This window comes from Rhinolophus sinicus, linkage group LG13, assembly GCF_036562045.2.
Source record: "Rhinolophus sinicus isolate RSC01 linkage group LG13, ASM3656204v1, whole genome shotgun sequence".
Classification (NCBI taxonomy): Eukaryota; Metazoa; Chordata; class Mammalia; order Chiroptera; family Rhinolophidae; genus Rhinolophus; species Rhinolophus sinicus.
In genome coordinates this window covers 30,728,039-30,744,609 of record NC_133762.1, presented here as the reverse complement: position 1 = coordinate 30,744,609, position 16,571 = coordinate 30,728,039, and the positions used below count along the sequence as shown (strand labels likewise).

The 16,571-nt window shown below is 45.0% G+C and overlaps 1 protein-coding gene and 1 pseudogene across 18 annotated transcripts in view; one reads left to right on the top strand and one right to left on the bottom strand.

The window, feature by feature from the left end:
• Positions 1–16,571, bottom strand: part of PTPRT (protein tyrosine phosphatase receptor type T) — a 1,016,018-nt gene that overhangs the window by 430,853 nt on the left and 568,594 nt on the right. The window lies entirely within an intron of this gene.
• On the top strand, positions 15,668–16,152 carry LOC109456558 (ATP synthase peripheral stalk subunit d, mitochondrial; annotated as a pseudogene).

The window sequence follows — 16,571 nt, the reverse complement described above, 5'->3', positions numbered from 1 at the left end:
TGGGCTACCACTCATGGTTGTGCAATGCACAAAGCCACAGCTCATGAGGGTCAGTGGGGCTGGAATTAAATTAGTCTAAGAGCCATTATCACCACCATAGATTGGGTTAGTGCAGAGGGAGGGGCATCTTTTGCAAATTGTTCACCAAGAGGTGTCATCGTTTCAAAATTTGCACACCAATCCCTAAAAATGCTGGGAAGAGTTAGGAATGCTAGCTTGCTCAAAGACCTAGCTTTACAGACAGATGTGAGGCCTATGGAACATTCCAGATTTCATTTTCAGAATCCTGTGAGTTATACATTTGACTGCCCATCCTCACAAATTTATTCCAAAATGGCCATCCCATTCGTTCATTCATCCAAGTCTTCACAGGGTTACGAGGATGTGCTGGTCGTAGGCCAAGCCGAGAAACAGAGATGACAGCTTTCGACCTGCAGCGAACTCTTCTTGGACAAAGAACCCGTGTCATTCATCTCTACAGCCACGGGCTTCGTGCACTGTCTGGCACGTGCAGCTTCCTTCTCCTTACCTCGCCTTGGCACCTTTAAACATAGGGCATGTGGACCATATGGATGAATGAACGATAAAACTTTCTGCAACTTCCCCGGACCAACAGGTCTACAGAGATGATCTTAAACCTGACCATGACAATGGAAATCTTCTCTTGGAGACTCGGTAGCCTCTGAATACAGCTTCAGCAAAAGTGTTTTAAAATCAAATGCACACTTGGTTTAGGGGCCTGACGATGGCATCCTGTCTACTCAGAGTCATCTGAGCAATGGCCTGCTTATGTCCTCAATTGCATGGTCTCTGACTAAGTGTCAGTGGGCAGATTTTTAAAGGAGTCCACATTCAGGAGAATTCTGTCCAAATGGCCATGCAAAAGGGCTTCGAGGCTCCCTGTTTGCAACTGAAATAGGCTGGTGAAACATCGGGCCCCTGTCATGGCTGAACCATGACCCACCCCTGCCAGAGAGCTTTTCAGAAAGTGTGTACACGGGCACACAAGCATACACATGCACCCCGTACCACACACACACACACACGCACATGCACACAGGCACATCTGCATTATCTTCCCTCATCTGTCAATATTCTCTGAATATACAATTTTATTGGTTGACAAATATATGAATGTAAAATATATTCAGCCATTTTTCTCACTTGAACATTTTGGTGATTTCCACATTGTCACAATTTTAAATAAACCTGGTCCTTTGAGTCCTTTCTCTCTTCCTCTATATGGTAGATTAAATGTGGTTCCAATTCTATTCCTCCCATTGACAGGTGAGGTCTATTCTCTTCTGCTGAATCCAGACTGGTTCTATGACTACATGGTCATCAGGACTCAGGAACAGTGACCCAGTGCCTATCTCTATGAGACTTCCACTTCTGTACTCTGTCTTTTGAGACACTCTGGGAGCCACAAGCTGTGTTCAACAAGTCCGATTATCTATAAACCACCAGGCTGGACAGTTCGTAGGTGCTCTGGTTGACCAGTCCAGCTGAGCCAGGACTACCAATTATCCCTACCAAGTGCCACTGTAAGTGAAACCATCCTGGGCCCTGCAGACCAGCTGAGCTTCCAGCTGAATACCTGAGAGACAGCTGTCTACCAATGCTAAATGGTGTGGAAGAATCTCCCTGCTGAGCCCTGCCCATATTCCTGACCCACAAAATCACAAGATATTAGATAAATGGCAACTGTTTTAAGCGTCAGCCAGTCTTCTTGACACTCTCACAATCATCACAATGGCCCACAGATCTCTATGTGATCTTGCTCTCTCATCTGCTCTTTGATCTTCCCCTGGCTCACCCTGCTCCAGCCACACTGGCCTCCCTATTCCTCCCTGAACGTACCGAGCATGCTCCTTCTACCTCAGGACATTTGCACTCACTGTCCTCTTCGTGCAGCTGCTCCTCCCCCAGATGTCAGCATGGCATGGTTGTTCACTTCATGTAGGTGTTTGCACAAATATCAGTCAGTCAGAGAGGTCCACTGTGATACCACATTTCAAAATAGGGATTCTATTTTTCCTTCATCTCTGCACCCTTGGGGAACTGGGAGACACCCCTCTCTTCCTTTATTTTTATTCATAGTACTTTCACAATCTGAAATACTATATATATTTTACAATCTGACATTATATAGGTATAGCTATAGATACAGATATATAGATATACAAGGTCTGATAATTAAGTTTGCGGACTCATCCTAGAAAAAGTGCTACATACCTCATTGCTGAATATCACTATGGCCACCATCCAAGTACTCCCCTTGGGAAGCTAGTCTACCCTTCAAAACAATTTTGGAACTCTTTTTCTGGAATGGTCATCAGAGCTGAATGGTCATCGTCAATATTACCCTTGATGTCCTGAATGTCATCAAAATGTCTTCCTTTCAATATTTCCTTTATCTTCAGGTAAAGAAAGAAGTCATTGGGGGCCAGATCAGGTGAGTAGGGAGGGTGTTTTAATACAGTTATTTGTTTATTGGCTCAAAACTCCCTCCCAGACAGTGCCGTGTGAGCTGGTGCATTGTCGTGATGCAAGAGCCACGAATTGTTGGTAAAAAGTTCAGGTCATCTAACTTTTTCACGCAGCCTTTACAGCCCTTCCGAAGAGTAAACTTGGTTAACTGTTTGTCCAGTTGGTACAAATTCATAATGAATAATCCCTCTCATATCAAAAAAGGTTAGCACCATTGTTGCAACAAGTTTGCGAACTTAGTTGTCTGACCTCATATTTTAAAAATGAAATCAAGGACACAGGGTTCTAGGACACGTATTTGACTCGGGTCCACTCAAGCCCAGAAAGCTTTCTTTTCTCCAGACCGACAGGCGCCATCCCCTGGACTTTCCCCCCATCTCTAGCACAGCGAAGCCATGTGGATAGTGAGTGTGTAGGCCATGGGTTCACTGTGACCTGAGCCGGGCCCAGGAGCTGGACTGAGCCATCCCAGCCTCTGCTTCCATCTGACAGGTCTCCCTATGCCTTCCTGGGCAAGGAGCTCACCTCCCAGCATCTTGCTGGCTCGAGGCCACTCATCCTAGGATGGAGATAGTAGGATATTCCCGCTCTCCCTTCCCAAACTTTGGTCCTGCCCTCCTCCTGGTTTCCCTTATTTCCCTCCGCATCTTTCCCACTCTGCCTTCCTGCTCCAAGTCCTCAAAACGGCTGGGGACCCCGGGGCTCAGAGGTGGGGCCTGCACCTCTCATTACAGAGATAGAGATAGAGATGTATCTTTGAACTGGCTCTATATATACATGTATGTGTTTGTTGTTTGTTGTCTGTCTATACTCCATCCCACAAAAAAATGCATATACTACAGTGTAAACTCCCCAAGAACAGGAACTGCCTCTGCTTTGACACTGCTGTATCCCCAAGACCTAGAACAGTGCCCGGCATGTAGTAATAGTGATCAACAGATATTTGTAAATACATGAATTACTCAATGAATGCACACATTTCTTGCAAATATTTCTTTTTTTTTCTTTTTAAAAAAGATTTTATTGGGGAAGGGGAACAGGACTTTATTGGGGAACAGTGTGTACTTCCAGGACTTTTTTCCAAGTCAAGTTGTTGTCCTTTCAATCTTAGTTGTGGAGGGTGCCGTTCAGCCTCAAATTGTTGTCCTTTCAGTCTTAGTTGTGGAGGGCGCAGCTCAACTCCAGGTCCAGTTGCCATTGCTAGTTGCAGGGGGCACAGCCCACCATCCCTTGCGGGAGTCGAACTCAAGGAATTGAACCAGCGACCTTGTGGTTGAGAGCCCACTGGCCCATGTGGGAATCGAACCAGCAGCCTTTGGAGTTAGGAGCACGGAGCTCTACCTGCCTGAACCACCGGGCCAGCCCCTGTAAGTATTTCTTGAATGCATTTCTTGTTATAGAAATCATTCTATACATTTCTGGTTATTCCTCAAAATAATTCCCTATAAGTCACTGTTGCATTGCAAGAATCACACTATTTAGCACTATTGACAGAACGCCCTACAGATTGCACTGAACTGCTTTTTGCTCCATTAGAAAGATATAAGAGTGCTGATTTCCTGGCATCATCAGTGACATATGATAAAATCACTCAAAAATATTTGCTATCTGGGTACATGACAAAAAACGTTCCTGGTTCCACTTTGCATTTTTTTGATTCCTTATGAACTGTGATTTCTTGTTCATACACTTATTGGCCACTGGGATGTAAATTCCTTGAAAGCAGGGGCTTAGTTTTGCCCCCTGCTGTACCAGCATCCCAGGCAGTCCAGTGTATAGCAGGCACAGGATAAATATTTGTTGCAAGAATCAATTAACACAAATGTCTTCTTTTATGATCGGCCGATTAAAGACAGGCTTCATGTTTCCTCTGAGAAGTCTCTTCTCTTGCTGACTTGAAATAACTATACATACAGACTGTTTACCTTTGTTTTCTGTCATCTATATTGAATATTAATATGTCATTTGCATTCTAATTTGTGTACGCTGTTTTTTGACATTCAGTAATTCCAAAATTTTATGTAATCACATCTATCATTTTATTTTAGTTCCTCTATTTGATATCACATTTAGAAACAGTCATAATAGTTAACATTTATATAGCACTTATCACATGCCACGAACTCTTCTAAAGGTTTTACATATATTACTCATTTAATCCCCACAGCAATCCTATAAAATAGACACTATTATTATCTCGTTGTATACAGGAAGACACTAAGGCAGGGAGCTATGAAATTATTTCCTATACCATTTGCTTACACATTGTTCACATTGCTTTATGATTTCAGTTTTAATATTTGTGATTACTATTTAATAATAGTAATCTATGGAGATTTTTGTTTTGGGGGGGAGTTTGGTGTGAGGATATAATTATTTTTCCCCAAATAGTTGCCAAGGGTTCCAACACAGTTTATTGAAAAATATATCCCTCCTCCACTAAATTGACACTTCTAAACACATCTATAACATATGGTAATACACACATACACAACACACGAACACACACAACCACACACACATACAGTGTTTGCTGATATTCAGTTCAGTAGCACTGCCAGTCTTTTTAGTTGTTTAATCATTTTGTGGTATGTGCAGTGAAGCAAATTTATAATCTAGAAATATAAAGAAGAAACATAAAAGGATTACCAATGATTCCCTACAAATCCTGATTAAATACACGTTCAATGTTTTTCTCATGAAATATGTATCTGTCAAACAAAAACATAAGCGCCCCTAACGTGCATTACGAATGCACAATAGTTTTTCAAAACAGTTTGCTTCAGACCTTTCGCAGCTACAACACGAACAAGCCTCTTCTGCCCCAGAGGAAATATCGACACCGTTTAGATGTTTAGTTTTATCACTTTCCACGGCTTTGGGTTTCTTACAAAATCATCTTGATTTCAGTGCAAACTAATAAGCAAGCTGTTTATGGTCAGGTGCACAAAGCACATTTCTATCCTGTTGTGGGAGAGAAAACCACAAGGAAATTGCTTCTAGGAGGTCACCTGGCTCCCAAAGGTGGGCTCCTCCACTTGACTCTTCCTGCCACTCAAGGACCTCGAGGTGTGTGTGTGTGTGTGTGTGTGTGTGTGTGTGTGTGTGTGTGTGTGTGTGTAGGAGGGCGGTGGGGGGCAGCAATGAAGACCCTTGCCCTCCACTCCAGTCTGGGCAGAAGCACCAGTTCTTGGAGTGGCCAGAAGCCATCCAAGACCCCACAGCTTGGCCCTGGACCGAGCTCTGGTTCTTGTGAAGAAGACCCTTCTTGACAACCTCTAGATAATAACGCCTTTTATTAGTATCTCATGCATCCTTGGACCTTCACATTGACATTTTTATTTCCACATTTTCTTACACAAAAGACAGCATATAATACATCCTGTTCCCACCTTGCTTTTTTCCTAATGATTTACTTGAAAATTGTGTTTCATTCATTTCTGTGGCTGCATAATATTTCAATGGATGGTTCTATTATCACTTATTTAACCTGTGCCAGAGGGGACTCCTTGTGGCCCACTGCCTGACACTTGACTTGTTCTAACAAGCAGAACCTTCCAGGCCCCTGCTGGAGGCCCCTGCTGAGTCCAGTCCTCAGAGCGAGTGGCATGCCGAGTCCTGGGCTTCCTGAATGCCCCGACCCACTCATGGTCCAGCCCCACTGGCCGGGTCCCCATAAGCTCTGTCTGTGCTATAAATGCGGCCTCACTGAGATTGCCCTGCGCAACTAGGCTCCTGGAATCTCGTTCCATGGATCCTGGTCCCATCCAGGCTCACATGGTAGATGCATCTGGTTGCTGTGTGCTCTTAATATCCCCAAGAAAGATACTGCTCTTACTAAAAGCCTCACCCTCACTGCAGCTGCACCTCCAAACAAGCATGTGTCTTGTTCTCCAGGTGGCTACCTGGTCACTGGCTCCTCCCAAAAGGCAGAAGAAGAACAAGGTCCTGGCATTTCCAAAGTCATTGCCAAGCATGTGGTCTGATCTCCAGGATCAACCGTAAAGGTGTGAACCCTTGTGAGTTTGCTGCATGTACCCCTCTGCTCCCTGGATATAAAATGAACTTAGACCTTGACTCAAGGCAGAGCCCTGACCTCAGCCTCCGATCAAACGTTGACCCAGTCACAGATCGAGTCCTGCGTCCGGACATACACTCAACTCTGACCCCTGCACAGACTGGACCAAGATCCCAGCCTCACACTGGGTCATGGTCCAGGTCACTGACATAGCCCCGAGCCCCATATTTATCCTGAGCGCTGACCTTGAGCTCAGACTCAGCTCTCAGCCTGGTCGTGACTCAGCCCAGCCAGCTATCTTCAAACGTGGTCACAAAGGAGTCTTGAGACGTGTGTGCACATTGTTGTGTGTGAGCCCGGCCTCAGCTCTGAGCAGCACTCCTGCCTCACTACCATTAAAATCGAGCCTCTCGTTGCTGCCTCACCATGGGGAAGGAGCCTCCGTCTCATAGGCCTGATTTCACCTTCTGCCTCTGTGTGGTGACTTTGGTTAAATGAGTTCTCTGACCCTGAGGAATCCATTGGTAAAATACCTGCTGACAAAGTGGTTGTGAGGAGTAAATGATACGGTACATGGAAGGTGCCTGGCATATAGTAGGTGCTCAATAAAAAATCATCTCCTTGTTCTTATAGGCATCTTGTCAGCTGCAGCTGAATTTATGGGGTAGCCCCTCGGAGCTGTGCTGGGCAACGGGGTGGTCGCCAGCCATGCAGGGCTATCAAGCCCGTGAAATGTGGCCAGTCCAGATTGAGATGTGCTGTAAGGAACACAGCGTCTTTCAAAGACCGAACAAAGACTTAGTATGAAAAAAGAAAAGTAAAATATATCAATCATTTTATATTGATTATACACTGAAATGGTAACATTTTGGATGCATTGGGTTAAATACCATATATCACTAGAACTAACGTCACCTATTTCCCTGTGCCTAGTAGAAATTTTAAAATTATATGGTTTGCAGGACTACAGGTCTGGGGAGAGCAGTGTATGAGTAATGAGGACAACAAAAACAATAATGGCAACAGTGAAAATAATAGCTAACATTTACCGAGGATTTATTAAGTGCCAGGCATCGTTGTAAGCACTTCTTAAATCCTCACAACAACGTCTAAAAGTAGGTACTACTAAAAATCCCTGTTGTTGAGATGGGACAAGGGAGATACCGAGAAGTGAGGCAGCGTGCTGCAGGCTGCAGCACTGGTAAACGGCAGAACTAGGATTTCAGCCCACACGTTTGGATCTAGCACCTATATTCTGCCACATTCATTAAAGGCAGCCTCGGTCTAATGTAGACTGCCCTCCTACAAATGGGTCCCCTCACGCGGCAGAACCTTGTACTGGACAGTTAAATGCTGTCATTGAGACATGAGCAGCAGCGATAACCTCCCCTCCACCCACAGAGCAACAGGCATTCACTGTCCATCAGACTGGTCACAACCCAGCAAGGCCCGCACTAGGCACGGGGGGTTCTCTCATCTGACCTCTGGCATTCCTCACACATGGCCCGAGGTACCTTTATCCAGCAGAATCAAAGAGGACAATTCCTCAAACCTTCTTAGCTTTCTCCATTAATGAGAGGTGACTCTGAGAGCAAAACAGATAAACTCGATTGTTCAAGAAGCAAGTTCACTTCTCCAATCTGGGTACCAGTCATAAACACAGCACCTTCCATTGGAGCAGAAACCCCACATTTCGGCAGAAATACTTACTGTCTCACTTCTACATCCGTCTTGTTCAAAGCATTTACTTCAGAAGTAGAGAAGGGAAAACAAACTAATAACACAGTACTCTGAATGGGAGACAAGAAGTTTATGATCAAGACCTCGATTAAAATGTAATAATTGAAACCTCAATAGTTGTCGTATCTCATGCTGTCCCGGCCAGACTGCACACATCCTCCTGCAGCTTCTGAAACTGCTCCCTAAATGGGAGCACTCCCCTGGGAGCCCAGCAACTTGGCTTCCCACCCAACCTGGGGTGGGCAGGGCGCACATTCACTTCAGGCACCTGCTGCTTTGCTGATTGGTCAGATGTCCTGGTTCAAGGTTGGCCTCAGAATGTAATCCTCCCAATGATCGTGACTCATGCATTTACAAAATGTGACGAATATGTGCTGAGCACTGGAGCAGATTATATTTTCCAAAGATGGCCGTTACTACATTGTTTATTTCAGATCTTCTACAACTTGGCCTTGCCACTCCCCAGCAAGAGGTGGGGTTTATGTCCCCTCCTCTTGAAATGGGGTGGACCTTCGAGACCGCTTCAATCAAGAAAGCATGGTGGGCGTGCTTTAGTGTGACTCCTGAGGCTAAGCTGTAAAAGGCAAGTTGGCTTCCGCCAGGCTTTCATGCTCTGGGAGCCCAGCCATCGTGCTGTGAGGAAGCCCAGGCCACAGGGAAAGGCCGTGATGCTCCAGCCAACAGCGCCAGCTGAGGCCCCAGTGGATATCCAGCACGAACCACCAGACCTGTGAATGAAGAAGCCTTAAACCTGGCTCCAGCCACTCTGGAATAATCACATAAGGGACCCCAAAAGTAGATCCACCTAGCTGAGCCCAGGAACAGTTGACCAAAACAATGAGAGATAATGAAAAATAACGCATTATTATGTTCTTAAGTTTCAGGTGGTCTACTATGCAGCTATAGATCACTGGAGCAGGTACCTACTATGTGCTGGGCACTGTGCTCTCTGCTAAAGATGCAATAGTGAAGCTGACTCTGTGTTGCCCTCAAGGAGAGCATGGCCCAGCGGGGGAGATAGAAAATTAGAAAATTAGCCAATTGCAAGCCTGTACCATATGAGCAGGTGACAGAGGCACATGCAGGCACTCTGGGAACAAACCAGGATTAGGGAACATGATAAAGCCTGAGGACATCAGGGAAGGCTTCCCGGAGAAGAGGGCTTTTTTTTTTTTTAACTGAATCTTGAGAATGAGATGGTGCCAATTAGATGAAGGAGACAGAGATTTTAATTCATTCTAAGGGGTTTAGGGAACATTAAGTAGCAAGAATAGAAAGAAAGAAAAATCTATGGGAAAGCCCTCCCAATTTTTAAATACACTGTAAAATCTCAAAATTAATATATTAATAATTAGAACCTCAATAATTGTCATATCAACAGACCAATAACCAATGGAACATCAGAAAATTCGGAAACGGATCCAAATGCCACAGGGATTTAGTATATATTAAAAGTAGCCTCCCAAAGATGGACCTTTCTAGAAATGTATTATGTTGCACACCATATACTAAGATAGACTCAATCAAAATTTAAACACAAAAATGAATCCTTTGAAATCCTAGAAGAAAATACATGTGCATTTCTTTAAAACCTTGAGGTATCTAAAGCATTTCTATTTCTTTACGCAAAATCCAGAAACCCTAAGAGACAGATAAATAAATCCAACTAAATAACAAAAATATTATGTAATGCTGAGAGAAAGAGAGAGAGAGAGAGAGAGAGAGAGAGAGCGAGAGCGAGAGCGAGAGAGAGAGAGAGAGAGAGAGAGAGAGAGAGAAAGGGAGAGGAAATTAAGCTAAGTTTAAAAACAAAGACTCCTGTCAAGGTTGAATATGGGTCCAATGTCAACCTGAAGACAGCAGCTTCTCCTTAGCAATCCTAAGATTTCTGTAGCTTCCTGCATCCATCACAGGACCTGGAACTGAGCAGATGTTTAAAAAGACATTAGATGATGAAGTTTATAGAAGTTTGGACTAAGACGGAAGTTCTGGTTTAGTCCTGAGTCATCATGTGACCTAGGACATAAACAAATGTGTGTGTGTGTGTGTGTGTGTGTGTGTGTGCGCGCGCGTGCGCATTCCCTGGAAAAACTCCACCTGTTTGCAAGGTAATATGGTGACATTACATGAAAACAAACCCAAGAAGCAGGAACGCAGCTAAAATGTGCCATTGCTTTATGGATTTCATCTGGTACCACTAGCCCTAGGCTCCCTTCTCCAAAATTTAGATCCTGGCTACATCTTGCTGAACCTCAGTTTTCTCATCAGGAAAATGGGAACAATGACAATGGCTTTCAGAGGGATTTGAGGGCTTCCACGGGAGTAATGTATATAAAAAGCGAAGCATGCGCACGTAGGGTATACCAAAAGCTGCCAATTTAGTTCCGGCGGCCACCACAATTGTGGTTGTGGCTACCTTGCTAGTGATTCCATCATGGCAAACATGCAGGCGAGGCCCTGACTGGCCTCATAAGCAACGTGCACTTGCCTGTCTCTGCCCAGAGAGAGGCCATTTCTTCTGGTTCTTTGTTTCCTGCCTTTAAGCCACATTGCATACATAATGAGAACATGTTGCCAAAGACACACAAGGACACAATCCACACTGTGCTGCACCTGGTCACAGGCCACACTCCCGTGACTGCAGGCGGAGCGACATGGAGCCATTGAAGCTGGGCTTTTGTGTCTCGCTCCTCCCTCAAGCCAGCGAGGCGGTAAATAGATCAAGCATTTTCAGAGCAAGGTGGAGAAAAGGGAGGAGGGGGTGCGTGATGCTTAGAAGACAGCAAGCGACCCACTGTGAATGTCCCATCCGTCTCCCTGGAGTTTGCTTTCTGTGCCAACCTGACAGACCTCACCTTTGGGGTGCCTGCCAGTCAGCATCGGCTCCCCGGTTTCCATCATGAGCCTCTGAAGACTCGGCCTCACCATGCCTCCAGCCCCTGCCACTTTCAATCCAGGATTTGAAAGGCAGCTTCTAGGCATTTTCTGAATCTTTGCAAAGACAAATGACATTGAGGAATACCCCAAATGTTTCCTCTGTTTTCAGTGTAGTGAAATGATTGGTGAATTTCCTGCATGTGAAAAAACTCAGCCATTGGAAGAATACAAGGATGATTAGGTCATTAATGGATCAAACCAAAGGGCTATCGAGTCCCCGACTACGTAATACAGAAAGGCAGAGGCAGAAACTGAAAAGTAGCTTCTAGTTCGTGAATCTTGGCCCAACCTGGGTCTCAGAGAAGGTACAGGAATGATCATGAGATGTCAGAATCATCAGAAGAGCAAGGTCCTAAAACGTTGCCTCCTTGGTCCCTACTGGAGGATGAAATCCGCTGCACACCTTCCTCACCTGCGCCTCTGATAGCCTCCAGGTTGCAACTCTCCTCTGATTATTGGGAAGGGAGGTACTGCTCAACATTCAGACAGCACCTCCTATGTTACGTCCCCATAGAAGCCTGCCCTGTCCACCCTCCAGGTCACTGTCTAACACATGATTTCATCTTCTATTTTATCTTCCTAATAGTTGTGTTAGATGCTGTGCCATGTACTGGGTCACACACCTGTGATGTCACATAGCTGACTTAGGCAGAGCTGGATAGCTTATCTAATCTGTGAAAACGCCATTTGGAGGAAGGGACTATTTCCCTGTTTGCCGGCAAACGTAAGCTCTCATAGAGGAGTGGACAGTTTGCTGCGTGGACTCACATTCAGGTGATAATGACAACAGATGACCACCCTGCTATGCATAATGGCAGCGCGATTGCAAGAAGGATCCAGTAAACTCCTCAGCAGTACAACGAAGGATCGCATTGTACGCTAACCTGAGACTGTTTCCTAACCTATGAGGGTAAGATAAGTCATAGGCTCCTTTGCCAGAAGTGAAAGATAGTGGGAGGGAATGAGTTTAGCCGCATAAATGTGTTTTTACCTCATTGACCGGGAGGGCTATGGCTCAGGAAAGAGACTGAGGCTTGGAGACGTGGATTTAGGAGTTATCTGTGGAGTCAGTTGGTTGAAACCTTGGGTGTTGATGAAATTGCTGTAACAGAGACAGGAGTTGCAAGGAAGCGGGGAGAGGTCTCAGAGAAGAAGCCATCAGACAAACAGTCATAACAGCCAAAGCAGGAGCATCAGGAGACCGGATGATAAGGGGCGGAGAGAGAGACAAGAGGCAGCTCCTGCCAAGTGAGCTTAAGGACGACAAGGATGAGAAGTCTCTTGGGATTGGTGGCTGGAGACTATGCTGCATCCATGCAAATCCCATTTGCCGCTGTTCATCCAGATTCTGCCCCACCGAAACCGTTTCTGAGACAGACTTGAAACATACGAAACATGTTTCCTTCTTAAAATTGATTCATGGAAACAGAACACAGGCATTGGTATCTTTTATGAGTGACAATTTAGGGCCCATATTTATTCTTTGTAATGTCTGTTCTCTCTCTGTCTCGGGACAGAAAGAATGCAGCTACTATCAATAGACATTAAGAAGAAAGAAAGAAAGGGAAATCTTGTTCCATCTGGAGTCGATTTTTAAAACAACTCTTAAAATCTGTGCATAGTAAGTCCTCACTAAACATCGTCGATAGGTTCTTGGAAACTGTGACTTCGAGAGAAAAGATGGAATGACGCATACGAAAACCAATTTTACTCTAGGCTAAATGATATAAACAAGAGTTAAGCTCCTAAGGCATATTTCTGGTCACCAAAACATCACCAAACTTCTAAATAAATACCCCAAACACTTCTAATATTAGACATTAAATAATTGTGAGGTATACATACATTTAAGAAAGACAAATGAAAACAAGAAAGATAATGATTTTCCAACCCACTTATTCCAGGTCAGGGTCATGGTGGCCAGAGCCTGCCAGCAGCTCAGGGTACAAGCAGCTCAGGGACGCTCCCTGGACAAGACGCCCTTCCATCTCAGGGCGCATCACCCACACCCACACTCACTCAGACCGGGACAATGTAGACACACTAATTAACCTCACACACACCTCTCTCAGGTGTGGGAGGAAACCGGAGTCTCCAGGGAAAACCACGCACACATGGGGGGAGCATGCCAGCTCCACACAGACAGTGGCCCTGGCCAGGAATTGACATTTTTCTTCCCCCTCTCATCAACCTTATAATGAAATGAAGTTGAACGAAATGACACTATTCAAGGATGTGCCTATATGTGCCTAGAGAAAATTCAGATTATGCTCGAGAGATGTAGATAGCATTTAATGCTACTTTATTTCAGTTTCACCTTTTCTCTGGACTGCTTTAAAAGACCACTGTCCCAGGAGTTGAGAATCCAAATAATCTGTTCTGACTGTCACCTATAGGATGTCCAGCTCATGCTAAGCCACATCAAATATTTAACCACTCTCAGAATTTCAAAACTCCAACCTCCTTCCTCCTCCCTCCACCCGTGGATAACTGAAGCTGGTAGACACGGTGCTTCACTCTGGGCAAAGTGAATGGATCACCAGAATCAAAGCTGATGTTGGTCCTTCTGTAGATTGGTACAAGATGTGCTAGTGAATGTTTATAAAGGTCAGACTTGGGGTCTGAGAGGAAAGATCCTGCTGGACTTCACCAATGGATTGGCTTGTTGCTCTCTCCCCTCCAGCTTTAGGACGAGCTGTGTTGCTTATGGCCTGAACTCTGGGGGAGAGCTAGGGGTGCTGAGTCCTCGCTCCCATCAGCACGAAGGAGGCCCAGCAGTTCGCAGCAGAGACCCCAGAGAAAGAGTAAAGGATCCGGGCGGTCAGTGATTCACAGACACTTCTCTAACTTGGACAATCATTAATCCACCACAGTCCTCTTGTTCCTACTCAGCCAGGGTTTCCCATCCTCAGCCCTAATGATATTTTGGGACAGATCATTCTTTGTCGTGGGAACTGCCCCAGGCACTGTAGGAGGTACGGCTTGGAAGTATCCCTGGCCTCTACCCAATAGATGCCAGAAGCACCCTTCCAGTTGTGACAACCAAAAACATCCCCAGATGTTGTCAAATGTCCCTTGAATAGAAGCAAAATGGCCCCCAGTTGAGAAACTCTGCACTAAACAAAACAAGGGACCAAGAGAGTTTTGAATAACCCATACCTGAGCTCAGCAGGGCCAGAAGGCTTTCAGGACCCCAGTTTTGTTACTGTGGTGTCTCCCCCCTACTCCCACCAGTGGGAGACCCCAAGCATGTGTCAGCCCTCTATAGGAGAGGTCTTCGTTTCTGCCACTACAGACTGTGGCCACCATTTCTTCATTTCCAATGGTTTGAGGAACCTACTAGAGTCTAGGAACAGAACAAGCTACCTTCTCTGCTCGTGCTAACGACTTTCAGGGATGTCTAACGTCTCACTGGAGTTTGCTGAACACTTCTCCACCTGCTCATTGCCACCCCATCCTGGAGACAAGACTGCCCAGGGTATTGAAGGGGAAATTTATCCTGTACCAGGCATGTCCAGATGGATCCTTGTTTGAGCAAACACCCCTGCCCATCTGCTCAGCTTCAAAACCAGAGGTCTGTCTGGTCAGGGAGGTTCAAAGAAAACGCAAAGAAGGAAACTCTGTCTCTTCGGGAGGGAAGAAGAACCTCCAGGAATGATGTATTCATCTACCCATTGGAAATAAAGATAAGACTGGGATATGTGCCCTACTTGTTCTCAGGGGTTTGCTAGTCCCAGACCCTCTGGTGGTACAGTTCTACGTGGGAGCCGCTTCCTCCGTGATCTCAGTACCTACTGATGCAAGCAGGACTACACATCACATGCTTCACCTCTACGTCTCCCTGTCTCATTTAGTAAAAAGCCAGCTCCAGAACACCAACCGCTGCCAATTCTATTTCTAAAATGTCTCTGGGCTCAGATTCCCCGTTTTCCATCCCTGTAATACCTAATGTAGGTCAGGCTTCAACTCCATTAGTTCACCTGGACTAATGCAATTGCCTCTGCACTGATCTCTTACCGTCAATCCATCTTCCACACAGACTACCAGAGTGGCCTTTGTAAAACTCAACAGAATGAGAAAACACCCATATTCATCCTCACAAAATACCATAAACAACATTTGAAATGGAAAAAGAAAAATAGCCAAGCTGGAGAAAAAAAGGTACTTGCAATATCTGTAACAGATAAAACAATACCTATATTTGTCTCTTTCCTGCCCTCCACTTATATAAAGAGCTCTCACAAACCAATGAGAAAAATTCAAAACTAGGCAAAGGATATGATTTACTAAATCATAGGACTAAGGAGAGGATACACTAAAAATGATATGTAAAAGGAAGTAAAAATATGGAAAACGTGCAACCTCACTTGTAATTGAGGGCCACAAATTAAGTTTTTCTTAACCTCTTTGAGTGGCAGAGATTTAAAAGCCTGGCCAGGTTGCTGTGAGCTTGGGCCACCAGGGTCGGTGAAGGAGCTCAAGATGGCTGGGCAAAAACTTGCTCTAAAAGCCGTTGACTGGGTGGCTTTGGGGGAAATCATACCCTGAAACCAGAAGGCCATTGTTAACTCCCTGAAATCCTGGAATGAGACCCTCACCTCCAGGTGGGTGACTCTACCTGAGAATCCACTTGCTACCAACTGGGCTTATTCAAGACCAATGCTGTGAAGGCCGGCTTGGTAGATGACTTTGAGAAGACGTTTAATGCACTGAAGGTTCCTGTACCAGAGGATAAATACAGTAGCCTGGGAGATGCAGACGAAAAAGAAGATGCGAAAAGTTGTGCTGAGTTTTTCTCTCTGTCGAAGACCCAGGTTGAGCAGGACGAGAAAGAGCTGGAGAAGATGAAGCACGTAATTCTATCCGAACAGGTGGCCATTGAGGACTTGAATGAAATCTTCCCAGAAACCAAACTAGACAACAAGAAGTGTCCCTCCTGGCCTCACAAACCAATTGAAAATTTATAAACTGGAGTCTGGGAGAAAGCTCTGGCCCTCGCATTATAAACTCGACATTAAAAATAATTACATAGTGCAAAAAAATAAATAAATAAAATAAAATACATAAAAATAAAAGTTTGGCCAACACCCCGTGGAATTGGAAGCTTTCATACTGGTTTGTGTATGATTTATCAGAGGCAGCTTTCCTATATTGTATTAGCTGTTTATTGCTCTATAATAAATCAAAAATGTATCAGCTAAACAGCACACATTTATTATCTCAGAGTTTTGGTGGGTCAGCAATGCAGGCAGGGCTTAGCTGAGTTCTCTACTCAGGGTCTCCCAAGGCTGAATAAGGCGTCACCCAGCACTGGGATCTCATCGGAGGCTTGGGGTCCTCTTCCAAGCTCATGAGATTATGGGCAGAATTCATTTCATTGCAGCTG